This window comes from Rhinatrema bivittatum, chromosome 1, assembly GCF_901001135.1.
Source record: "Rhinatrema bivittatum chromosome 1, aRhiBiv1.1, whole genome shotgun sequence".
Lineage (NCBI taxonomy): Eukaryota > Metazoa > Chordata > Amphibia > Gymnophiona > Rhinatrematidae > Rhinatrema > Rhinatrema bivittatum.
This window is the reverse complement of record NC_042615.1, coordinates 594783402-594796508: the sequence shown is the minus strand read 5'-3', so window position 1 is coordinate 594796508 and position 13107 is coordinate 594783402. Positions and strand designations below refer to the sequence as shown.

The 13107-nt window shown below is 41.9% G+C and overlaps 1 long non-coding RNA gene across 1 annotated transcript in view; it reads left to right on the top strand.

Moving 5' to 3' along the window:
• LOC115100684 overlaps window positions 1-13107 on the top strand; it is a 41884-nt gene that overhangs the window by 15526 nt on the left and 13251 nt on the right. The window contains exon 2 of the long non-coding RNA XR_003859169.1: window positions 2996-3346. This is a non-coding gene — a long non-coding RNA (uncharacterized LOC115100684). The remainder of the gene's footprint in view (window positions 1-2995; window positions 3347-13107) is intronic.

The following is a 13107-nucleotide window of genomic DNA, read 5'->3' as shown; positions in this document are numbered from 1 at the left end:
TGGCCAAGACGGAACTTCTCATTGCCCCAAACCCTCCCCACCCCTGCACTTTAAACCCACTGACTCCCTCCCCATTTTCTACATCTCTGTGGATAGCATTACCCTCCTCCTCTCAATTTTCTTGGCCCATAACTTGGATTTTATCTTGGATACCTCTCTTTCTCTACACATATCCAAAGTACTGCAAAATTGTGTCATTTCCATCTAACATCTCCAAAATTCATCTCTTCTTCTCTGAGCACTCCACGGGAATCCTTATCCACTGCCTCATCAACTTCCATTTAGACTACTTCAATTAGCACTCCCATTAAACCATTTCTCGGTCTATCCAGAAGTCTGCTGTGTGGACTGTGGATCATCTCCCACTATCATGACAATGTAACCCCCTTTTCTTACATCAACACAGTGGTTTCTGTCTGCTTTCACATCCAATTCAAGCTTCATGTACTCTGTCAGATGCCACTGCTTGGGCCCTACGCAACATTCTGACAGTTTTCTGGAATAGATACTCAGAGACAGCTACTTGCATTAAAAACCATTTTATTCCATGTGCCAGCAATTACTTTACATGTGCAACTTTCACTTTCTTTTTGATATACCAGGATTTCTCCATGCAAGGTATTTGGGTAAAGAACTACAAGCCACCCCAAGTCCCTAGAGCAGAGATGGCCAACTTCGGTCTTCAAGAGCCACAAATGGGCCCGATTTTCAGGATATCTACAATGAAAATGCATGAGATGTATTTGCATACAATGGAGGCAGCCAGTGCAGAATTGATTCTGTGCAGAAAATGGCAAAAATGGAGGAGCCCTGACGTGCTGCGAGCGGTGCACGTCCCGCTCGCAGCGAAGATGAAGGCCCCGGCATGCCGCAAGGGGAGAACGTCCCACTTGCGGCGAAGATTAAGGCCCCATGAGAATAAGTGTGTGTATGTGTGTGTGAGAGAATGTGAGCCTGGGGGCTGTGAGAGAGCATGTGTGAGGGGGGGCGTCATCTCAGATTATCTTGAGCCAAACCTAGCCTACTCCTCCACAATACCTTTTATAGAGTCCATGTTCAAAAAAGCGACAGCCAGGTCACCTCTGCCCTTAAGTCTGGGTGAGTCCATTTCTTCTGACTCCTTAGCTGGTTCTGTCTCTCTCCCTTTCTGTCTATATCCAGATCTCTGTCTCTTTTAACTCCTCTCACAAGGCTGACCGCTTGGTAGTTTGCCTTAGCTGTGTCTCCTAATTATTCACAGAGCTTTCTGTGACTGTTGTTCTCACTTTAATTGGTCTTCTGAAGTGTGCAAACTATCTCCTAGATTCATCAAAATGCGTTTACGCATTGATAACGCCCACATTAAGAAAAAGGAGCATGTTTAGGGAAATTTTAGAATTACACTTCACATCGGTAGTATTGCAATAACTTGCGTTAAGGAAGGGGGGGAGGGGAAGAGAGAGAACACCTATCTACAAGGCCATCATAATAGTGAAGTATTTATATCTCTATAGAAGGGCCATCTAATAGGTCAAGGTGAGGTGTTGGTGAATCATAGGGCCCAGTTTTGCATGTAGAGTGAAACGAATGAACAGCACAGTACACCTTGGTAAAGATTTGGCATCATTTGGAGTGAAGAAATTTCTACTATGTTCTCTCACCCTAGCTTGATGGAGTCTATAATAGGGTACCATCAAGCTAGGGTGAGACAACATAGTACAAAATTTCATCTTTGTAAGACTTTCTGCACTCCAAATGATGTCAAATCTTCACCAAGGTGTACTGTGCTGTTCATAAGTCTCTCTCTACATGTGAAACTGGCCCTTTAAACCTCACCTCAACCTATTAGATGCCCCGCCTATAGAGATATAAATACTTCACTACTATGATGGCCTTGTAGATAGATTCGTTTTCTCTCTCTCTCCAAAAAATTTGCATTCGGGCTGTGCGTCATTGTTCATAACACGTGCATTACATAAGAACATAAGAAATTGCTATGCTGGTTCAGACCAAGGGTCCATCAAGCCCAGCATCCTGTTTCCAACAGAGGCCAAACCAGGCCACAAGAACCTGGCAATTACCCAAACACTAAGAAGATCCCATGCTACTGATGCAATTAATAGCAGTGGCTATTCCCTAAGTAAACTTGATTAATAGAAGTTAATGGACTTCTCCTCCAAGAGCTTATCCAAACCTTTTTTGAACCCAGCTACACTAACTGCACTAACCACATCCTCTGGCAACAAATTCCAGAGCTTAATTGTGCGTTGAGTGAAAAAGAATTTTCTCTGAATTAGTCTTAAATGTGCTACTTGCTAACTTCATGGAATGTCCCTTAGTCCTTCTTTTATCTGAAAGTGTAAATAACCGATTTACATCTACTCGTTCAAGACTTCTCATGATCTTAAAGACCTCTATCATATCCCTCCTCTGCCGTCTCTTCTCCAAGCTGAACAGCCCTAACCTCTTCAGCCTTTCCTCATAGGGTAACAGTTCCATCCCCTTCATCATTTTGGTTTCCCTTCTCTGTACCTTCTCCATCGCAACTATATCTTTTTTGAGATGCGGCGACCAGAATTGTACACAGTATTCAAGGTGCAGTCTCACCATGGAGCAACACAGAGGCATTATGACATTTTATGTTTTCTTATCCATTCCCTTCCTAATAATTCCTAACATTCTGTTTGCTTTTGTGACTGCCATAATGCCATTAATGCCATAACGCATTTTGATGAATGATCCTATATATTTCCTAGCAGTCTTATGCTTCCTGGTCCTCCAGGCTTTATCATCCCCTAGCCAACTCCCAGCAGGTTTGTGTTTCCTGTTTCATCTGGCTTTATCTTCCCCTAGTCAACTTTGGTTACTATCCCCCCAAACTGCTTCAGCACGTGTGAACCCTCTGGTTAACCACAACTTACAAATGTGTGTCTTCACTCTGTGGCTTCTCATTATATTATGCTCTTCCAATGTAAGTCCATTCCTCAGGTAAGTTGCTATTATTTGTGCCTTACAGTTTCATGCCTTCCACCTTGCTTCACCAAATCAAGTGATAAAAGGGGCACTTAAGGATGACAAAGCCATAGCAAGCGATCCAGGCATTAACTTCCACAACCCCAGCTTCCAGAGGCCCCACACCCTTTGCAGTAGAGGAGGACTGGAAGGCTCATCTGTATACTGCTCCCATCATCCCCCCAGGAGAGCAGTTCAGAGGTCACCGCAAGCAATCCAGGGATTGACTTCCACAACCCCAGCTTCCAGAGGCCCCGCACCCTTTACAGTAGAGGAGGACCGGAAGCGCGCGCTGAATCTCAAACCCTGCTATTAACTGAGTGAAGATTAATTTAACGGTGGTTAAAGAGGATTGGTAAGTATAGCTTTCAGACATTTTTGGGCTTATAAAAGTTTGGTGAAAGGTGAAATAAAGGGATATATTCTTTAGAGTTTGTATTTGTCTGAGGTAATAAGCAAGCCAGAGATAATTAATTCTAGTGTCTCTCTTTCCCACCCACTCAACCCTTGATTTTACGGCACGATACACTTTCCCATTAAAAATCAATCAGGGTCTTATCTAAATCATACTATTGTACCAGCCCTTATTGAAAGTTTAATCATCCCCTTGTAGGACACTAGCTGAATAATTAGTAAATTCACTTGTAAATTTAAAGTATTCTCATTCCAGCACCCTTAGTATCCTAAACTTAACTAGGAACTCAATAAAACTAAGATGAAGGTAGCAGTCCAGCAGCAAGAGGGGGGCTTTCCAGACTTTTGCATTGAGTGTCACATGTATGATTTTTTACCCGCCGGTGAGAGATTGTATGTGTGCACTCGGTGCAAAGAGCTCCTGGCTCTCAGGGAACGAGTCCGATCTCTGGAGGCTAGAGTAGCAGAATTGGAGGAGCTGAGGCAGACAGAGAGGTACATTGATGAGACCTTCAGGGTCATAGTAGCCAAGTCCCAAATCCAGTCTGGCAGCCCCAGTGCTGCCTTGGATCAGAAAGGTCTCCCAGTAGGAGAACATCACCCTGTTGTAGCAGGAAGTGGTCCTGTAGCAACGACCTGCTCTCCAGGTGATGTATTGTCCTCTTGCACTGAGGACAAGTCTCCCAGGCCTACTGCCCAGGAGGGAAGGGTTAGGCCGGCCATCATAGTTGGTGATTCGAGAAATGTAGATAGTAGGATGGCTGGTGGACGTGAGGACCGCCTGGTAACTTGCCTGCTTGGTGCGAAGGTGGCAGACCTCACATGTCACCTAGATAGGATCATAGACAGTGCTGTGGAGGAGCCAGCTGTTGTGGTACATGTGGGCACCATCGACATAGGAAAATGTGGGAGAGAGGTTCTGGAAGCCAAATTTAGGTTTTTAGGTAGGAAGCTGAAATCCAGAAGCTCCAGGGTGGCATTTTCTGAAATGCTTCCTGTTCCACGTGCAGGTCCCCAGAGGCAGGCAGAGCTCCAGAGTTTCAATGCGTGGATGAGACTATGGTGCAGGGAAGAGGGATTCAGCTTTGTAAGGAACTGGGGAAACTTTTGGGGAAAGGGGAGACTTTTTCCGAAAGGATGGGCTCCACCTTAACCAGAGTGGAACCAAGTTGCTGGCACTAACTTTCAAAAAGGAGATAGAGCAGCTTTTAAACTAGAACAAGGGGGAAAGCCGACAGTCACTCAGCAGTGCTTGGTTTGGAGAAATGTGTCCTTGAAGGATACTAATGAAACAGAAGAGTTAGGGCATCCCAACAAAGAGGTTCCATTAAAAGCAAACATAGTCCATGTGCCTATATGTAAAAAATCACCGCAGCTATTGATTTCCAAATTATCCCTAACAACTGAAAAGTAGGTTGTTAATACAAACAAAAAACACACTTTGAAATGTCTGTATGCCAATGCCAGAAGGTTAAGAAATAAGATGGGAGAGTTAGAGTGTATAGCAGCAAATGATGAGATTGACATAATTGGCATCACAGAGACTTGGTGGAAGGAGGATAACCAATGGGACAGTGCTATATCAGGGTACAAATTATATCACAATGATAGGGAGGATCAACTTGGTGGGGGTGTGGCACTTTATGTCCGGGAGTGTATAGAGTCCAACAGGATAAAGATCAGAAAAGAGACTAAATGCTCAGTAGAATCTATATGGGTAGACATCCTTTGTGTGTTGGGTAAGAGTATAGTGATAGGAGTATATTACCGTCCACCTGGACAAAATGGTCAGACAGATGATGAAATGCTAAGAGAAATCAGGGAAGCTAACCAATTTGGCAGTGCAATAATAATGGGAGATTTCAATTACCAACAACAAAAGTGGAACCATATTAATTTTAAAGAAAGTGGCTAAAGAAGGCGTCAGCAAGCCTGACGTGTGAATTCTTACAAAGACACCAACCGGTCTTTTCAATCATTCGCCTTCTTTTAAATTTATTTAATCTCAAAACAATTTTTGTTAGAAATTTTTTCTTTTTTCTTAAAATGTCCTCCGTCACTCATAGACTCTTAAACACAAATGCATGACTCTATTACGGCCCACATAATAGAGTCATGCATTTGTGTTATATGTTATATGTTATATGTTTCCAAGTTGTGTTCTAAGTTGATCTTAGTTGCTCTAAGTTGATCTTAGTTGCTCTAAGTTGATCTTAGTTGTTTTCCCAATAGATTGTACTTTATTATATGTTATCTGTTCATTATTTCGATATGTTCCATGTAAACCGCCTCCCCGGCGATAGTTATCTCTGTTAAATGTGAACCGGAGTGATATGTATTGTATACAGGAACTTCCGGTATATAAAAACCAAAAATAAATAAATAAATAAATAAGACAGGCGAAGAGAGAATTTGAAATTAAGTTGGCCATAGAGGCAAAAACTCATAATAAAAACTTTAAAAAATATATCCGAAGCAAGAAACCTGTGAGGGAGTCAGTTGGGCCATTAGATGACCAAGGGGTTAAAGGGGCTCTTAAGGAAGAAAAGGTCATTGCAGAAAGACTAAATTAATTCTTTGCTTCTGTGTTTACCAATGAGGATGTTGGGGAGATACCAGTTCCGGAGATGGTTTTCACGGGTGATGAGTCAGACGAACTGAACGAAATCACTGTGAACCTGGAAGATGTAGTAGTCCAGATTGACAAACTAAAGAGTAGCAAATCACCTGGACTGGATGGTATGCATCCTAGGGTACTGAAGGAACTAAAAAATGAAATTTCTGATCTATTAGTTAAAATCATTCATTGTACCTGAAGACTGGAGGGTGGCCAATGTAACCCCAATATTTAAAAAACGGCTCCAGGGGCAATCCGGGTAACTATAGACCAGTGAGCCTGACTTCAGTGCCGGGAAAAATAGTGGAAACTATTCTCAAGATCAAAATCGTAGAGCATATAGAAATACATGGTTTAATGGAACACAGTCAACATGGATTTACGCAAGGGAAGTCTTTCCTAACAAATCTGCTTCATTTTTTTGAAGGGGTTAATAAACATGTGGATAAAAGTTAACTGGTAGATGTAGTGTATTTGGATTTTCAGAAGGCGTTTGATAAAAAGTCCCTCATGAGAGGCTTCTAAGAAAACTAAAAAGTCATGGGATAGGAGGCGATATCCTTTCGTGGATTTCAAACTGGTTAAAATACAGAAAACAGAGAGTAGGATTAAATGGTCAATTTTCTCAGTGGAAAGGGGTAAACAGTGGAGTGCCTCAGGGATCTGTACTTGGACTCATGCTTTTCAATATATATATAAATGATCTGGAAAGGAATACAACGAGTGAAGTTATCAAATTTGCGGATGATACAAAATTATTCAGAATAGTTAAATCACAAGCGGATTGTGATACATTACAGGAGGACCTTGCAAGACTGGAAGATTGGGCATCCAAATGGCAGATGAAATTTAATGTGGACAAGTGCAAGGTGTTGCATATATGGAAAAATAACCCTTGCTTTAGTTACACGACGTTAGGTTCCATATTAGGAGTTACCACCCAGGAAAAAGATCTAGGCATCATAGTGGATAATACTTTAAAATCGTGGGCTCAGTGTGCTGCAACAGTCAAAAAAGCAAACAGAATGTTAGGAATTATTAGGAATGGAATGGTTAATAAAATGGAAAATGTCATAATGCCTCTATATCGCTCCATGGTAAGACCGCACCTTGAATACTGTGTACAATTTTGGTCGCCACATCTCAAAAAAGATATAGTTGCGATGGAGAAGGTACAGAGAAGGGCAACCAAAATGATAAAGGGGATGGAACAGCTTCCCTATGAGGAAAGGCTGAAGAGGTTAGGGCTGTTCAGCTTGGAGAAAAGATGGCTGAGGGGGGATATGATAGAGGTCTTTAAGATCATGAGAGGTCTTGAACGAGTAGATGTGAATCGGTTATTTACACTTTTGAATGGACTAGGGGGCATTCCATGAAGTTAGCAAGTAGCACATTTAAGTCTAATCGGAGAAAATTATTTTTCACTCAACGCACAATTAAGCTCTGGAATTTGTTGCTAGAGGATGTGGTTAGTGCTGTTAGTGTAGCTGGGTTCAAAAAAGGTTTGCATAAGTTCTTGGAGGAGAAGTCCATTAACGGCTATTAATCAAGTTTACTTAGGGAATAGCCACTGCTATTAATTGCATCTGTAGCATGGGATCTTCTTAGTGTTTGGGTAATTGCCAGGATCTTGTGGCCTGGTTTGGCGTCTGTTGGAAACAGGATGCTGAGCTTGATGGACCCTTGGTCTGACCCAGCATGGCAATTTCTTATGTTCTTATGTTCTTTGCTTCTATATTCACTGAGGAAGAGGTAAGAGAAATACCCATGCTAGAAATAATATTCAAAGGTGATGATTCAGAAGAACTGAAACAAATCTCAGTGAACTTGGAAGATATACTAAGGCAAATTAACAAACTAAAGAGTAGCAAATCACCTCATTCAGATATTATTCATCCCAGAGTGCTGAAAGAACTGAGAATTGAAATTGCAGACCTACTATTGGAAATTTGTAAACTATCAATAACATCATCTATGGTACTTGAATTTTGGAGAGTTGCCGTATAATGCCAGTTTTAAAAGGGATCAAGGGGTGATCCAGGAAACTACAGACCAGAGAGTCTGATGTCTATGCCAGGCAAAATGGTAGAAACTATCATAAAGAAAAAAATTGCTGAGCATATAGATAAGCATAATTTAATGGGACAAATCCAATATGGATTTACCCAAGGGAAGTCTTTTCTCACAAATTTGCTACATTTTTTTGAGGGTGTAAATAAACTTGGATAAGGGTGAGCTAGTTGATATAGTATATCTTGCTTTCTGGAAAGCATTTGACAAAGTCCCTCACAAGAGACTTCTTAGGAAATTAAAAAGTAATGGGATAGGGGGGTAGTATCAATCTGTGGATTGCCAACTGGTTCAAAGAAAACAGAGAGTAGGTCTACATGGTAAATTTTCCCAATGGAAAAAGAAGAATAGGGGAGTGCCCCAGGGATCTGTTCTGGGACCATTGCTTTTTAATATATTTATAAACTACCTGGAAATGGGAACAACCAACAAGTGAGCTGATCAAATTTGCCAATAACACAAAATTCTTCAAAGTTGTTAAATCCAAGAGGATTGTGAGATATTGCAAGAGAATATTGCATAACTGGGAGACTGGGCATGCAAATGGAAAATGAAATTTAATGTGGACATGTGCAAAGTGATTCACATAGGGAAGAGTAACCCAAATTTAGCTTCGCCATGCATGGTTTCACATTAGGAGTCACCATTTAGGAAAAGGATCCAGGTGTCATCATTGAAAATATTTTGAAATTTTCTGTCAGTATGCAGCAACAGCCAAGAAAGCAAATAGAATGCTAGGGATTATTAGGAAAGAAATGGAGAATAAAACAGAGAATATCATAATGCCTCTGACTCGTTCCATGGTGCAACCTCATCTTTAGCATTGTGTGCAGGGCTGGTCCCCACATCTCAAAAAATAATATAGCAGAATTAGAAAAGGTATAGAGAAGGGCGACCAAGATGATAAAGGGGATGGAACAATTCCCCTATTAAGAAAGGCTAAAGAGGTTAGGATTCTTCAACTTGGAGAAGAGTGTTGGTGTTTGAGGTAGTTGTGGGTGGATACTTGGGCCGGTGGCAGATGACCACGCCCCCAGGGGGGAGATCCCGAGAGGGACCATCGGTCAGGCTCAGAGCATGGAGACAGACATACATTAGTTCTTTTATTAAACAGTATATTGAACCACCAGAGGTGGCAGTAGTGAGCTGGAAGTGCCCGGCAGGGCTGTAGTCCCTCAGGTACTGGAACAGCGATCCTGGATAACTGAGCTGTAGAGAAACTGAATATAGTGAGCAGTCAGGGTATGCAGAGTTCAGGAACAGAACCTTGATGGTAACACTCACACAATTGTCTCTAGAAGTGGTCCACGTGTTGGAATGAGTTAGGCCCTCGAGGAGCGAGTACCTGGTTCCAGGGAAAGCTCTGAGAGAGAGAGAGTAACTCACTGGTATAGTAGGCAGCGATGACTTCCAGGCAGAATAAGAATTCAGAAGATGGCGCTGGAGCGCTAGCATTGAGAGCGTGGGGTGCTTACTTTTGGTGATTTTTCTTGAGTTTACCTTGTTAATATGCCCCATTCGGCCAGAAAACGGTGAGCCAGGGAGAAAGCCTTCCCTGGGGACATCCCTGAGACATCGAAAATTGGCCCGATGGATGCCCACGTTCTAAGGGTTGCTTCGACATCGGGAGGAGAGCCGCGGGAAATAGGAACTGAAGTGGAGGAAGCAAGTTCCTTACCGGACTCAGAAACCACCCTTTCCCCGATGATGAGAGAAGCGCCGAGGAATCCGGCGTCGCTGCGAAACCCGGATGGAGACCCGGAAGCAACGCAGGCCGAAGCAGCTGCGGAGTGTAGCTGGCCAGGGAGTCTCGATTTGGGAGAGGACAGCATTGAAGATCGCCCCGAAGGGCTAGACACGGCCTCAGGCAGCCCAGACAGAGGCCTAACAGGACTGAGTATGCCGGAAAGCTCATCGACACCTCAACAGTTAAGTTTGTCTATTTCTACTTTTTCATTACAAAAGCCACTCCAAATTACGTTGGAATCATTGTGGGAAGCAATGGAGAGACTTGGTAATTTGGTTATTGCACGGACAGAGCCTCTTGTAACAAACATTCAAAATCATGAAGTTCGTATTAAAATGCTAGAAAATACTGTTAAGGTATTACACCAACATGATGTTGAGGAATCACCATTATTGGAATCTATTAAAATCAAACATGAGTTAATGGTAAAAGATAACCTGGCATTACTTGGTAAAATAGAAAATTTGGAAAATATTTCAAAAAATAAAAATCTACGGTTGGTGAACTTCCCGAAAGTTCCACATATGTTGCCAAGAGATATTTTTAATAAATATCTCCAAGAGACTTTGAAAGTGAAACAAGAGCAAATTCCACCACTTGTTCGGGCATTTTATATACCAGTTAAAGAGACGAGAAGAGGACACTCTAATAGACTAACATCTAGAGATGACAAAGAATTGCTGGGAGCGACTGGAGGGGAAAAAGAAACAAAAAATGGGTTTAACTTAACAGATTTCTTGGAAACATCGGATCAGGCCCAGGCGGAACCAGCGACAATGATAATTACCTTTGCATTAGAAATAGATAAAGAATGGGTGCTGAAGCTTTTCTTTAAATATCGATTGGAGAAATTTATGGGAATGCAAGTTAGAGTGTATCCAGATGTCTCTAAGACTACACAAAAAAAAAGAAGGCAATTTTTATTGCTGAGACCCCAGGTCCTACGGATAGGGGCATCTTTTTTACTTAAATTCCCTTGTAAATGTTATGTTAAATTTAAAGATAAATCCTTTTTGTTTTATACACCCTCACAGTTAACCCAGTTTTTGAGTGATAAACATGTAGAGGGTCTTGATTGAGTTTCTGATATTCAGTCCTGAAGCCTCAGTATGTCTGAGAGAATGCCACCTCATAGTTAAAATATAGCACCCGAAATGATGCTAGTTTATTTAAGCTTTTTATTTCTTTTTCCTCCTTAATAATAACTGATAATTGGGAATTGCCATTCTTGGATCTGTATTGTGGACTTAAACATTGTATACTTATGATTTGATATTGCTTAATTACTTATAATTTTGAAGAATATTTTGTATACATATATGCATATCGAGAAATTTTTCTTGATGTAATATTGAAAAATTTAATAAAGAGAAATTAAAAAAAAGAAAAAAAAAAGAATAAGAATTCAGCAACCAGTCCAGGAACATGGGCCCTTGAGGAGCGAGTACCGGTTCCTGACTGACCTGAAAAATAAAGAGAGCGAGGCCCCTGAGGAGAGGGTACACCTGGTAAGTCCGAGGAGGCAGAGTAGCTTGGAGAGAACCCATGTATGTATCCAACTCCTATTCAACTCCTTGCTAACTCGATTAGTTAGCGATTTCTGAGACCTTATATATCCGGTACGGATGACGTCATCTCAGGGGGATGCCCCTGAGGTTCGCACCACTGCTGGTACATCAGTCGGGGCTGCGCGCGCGCCCCCCTAGGCTCCTGTGAATCATGGCAGAATGCAGCGTCGAGCCACTCTGGGGATGCCAGAGGAAGACGGCTGAAGGACGCCACGGCAGCCAACCTTCCAGTAGAGTAAGAGGGAGTCGCCAAGGAGGTAAGGAGGGCGGAGTGGAGACATCGAGCAGCGACGGTCGCAACAAAGAGATGGTTGAGGGGAGATATGATAGAGGTCTATAAAATAATGAGTTGAATGGAACAAGTAAACATTAATCAGTTTACTCTTTTTTTTACTCAACGCATAATTAAGCTTTGGAATTCATTGCCAGAGGATGTGGTGAATGCTGTTACTGTAGCTGCATTTTAAAAAGGATTCGACAAGTTCCTGGAGGAAAAGTCCATTAACCATTGTTAAGGTAGAGTTGCAAAAATCCACTGCTTATTCTTGGAATAAGCAGCTTTGAATCTTTCTACCCCTTGGGATCCTGCCAGGTACTTGTGACCTGGCTTGGCCACTGTTAGAAACAGGATACTGGGCTTGATGGACCTTTGGTCTGACTCAGTATGGCAAGAATTATGTTATGTTCTTAAATGTCTGGCATGACCACCTCGAATTCGTGCATCTTGATTCCCCACTGCTTACTTTTAAATTGTACCTAAAAGCCACATATTGCCTTTTTGTTGACCTAATTCTGGCTGCCACTGTTCATATATGTCATGGCCAAATGGTGGGTGCTGTGGAGCAGAGGGTGACTCCTATATGTGCCAGTGCTGTGGCACTGTGTTGATGTGCATCTACAGTAATGATAATAGTAGTAGTAGTTATTGCCTTTTCCTAACTGTAGTTGCTTTGCTCTGTTTTCCTTCTAATGAAAGTTCCTGTTAATTATTCCACTGCACTCTATCCATCTATTAAAGGCTAAATGTGAAGCAGAAGAAGAAAGTAAGAAGAAATGCTGGCCAAACATAGGAGCCAATTTTCAAAGGGTTTAAACATCTAACCTTTGGAATTAGGCTCCTAAATTGGCCTTTTTGAAAATTTATTAGGCTGAGTTCTTAAATTTAGATTGCTAGTTTCACTAGGCATCTAAATTTAGGTTCCTAAAATGTGGGTGGCTGGAGGAGCAGAGTTAAGACACTTAGGAACATAAATCTAGGTAAATGAATAGCAGTCCTAAAGCTGGGAACCTAAATTTATGTGAATTTCCAGCTAGAAACTTAGGCTTCTAAGTTTGACCGACAATAGGCACCTAACTTACCCCTAGATAACACCCGCGTTAAGAAAAAGAGGTGTGTTTAGGGAAATTTTAGAATTACCACACCATGCAGTACCATACCGCTTCGCATCGGTAGTATCGCGTGGTGCAGTAAACTTAACGCACCCTGCACTAATCTCTATTTTCACTTCTAGAGAGAGAGAGAGAGAGTGATTATCTACAAGGCTTTCCTAGTAGTGAAGTACTTATATCTCTATAGGAGGGCCATCTAATACCTTGAGGTGTTGGTGGTGGTTTAGGGTTTAGGGGCCAGTTTCACTTGTAGAGTGAGATGTACGAACAGCACACTACACTTTGGTGAAGATTTGACATCATTTGGAGTG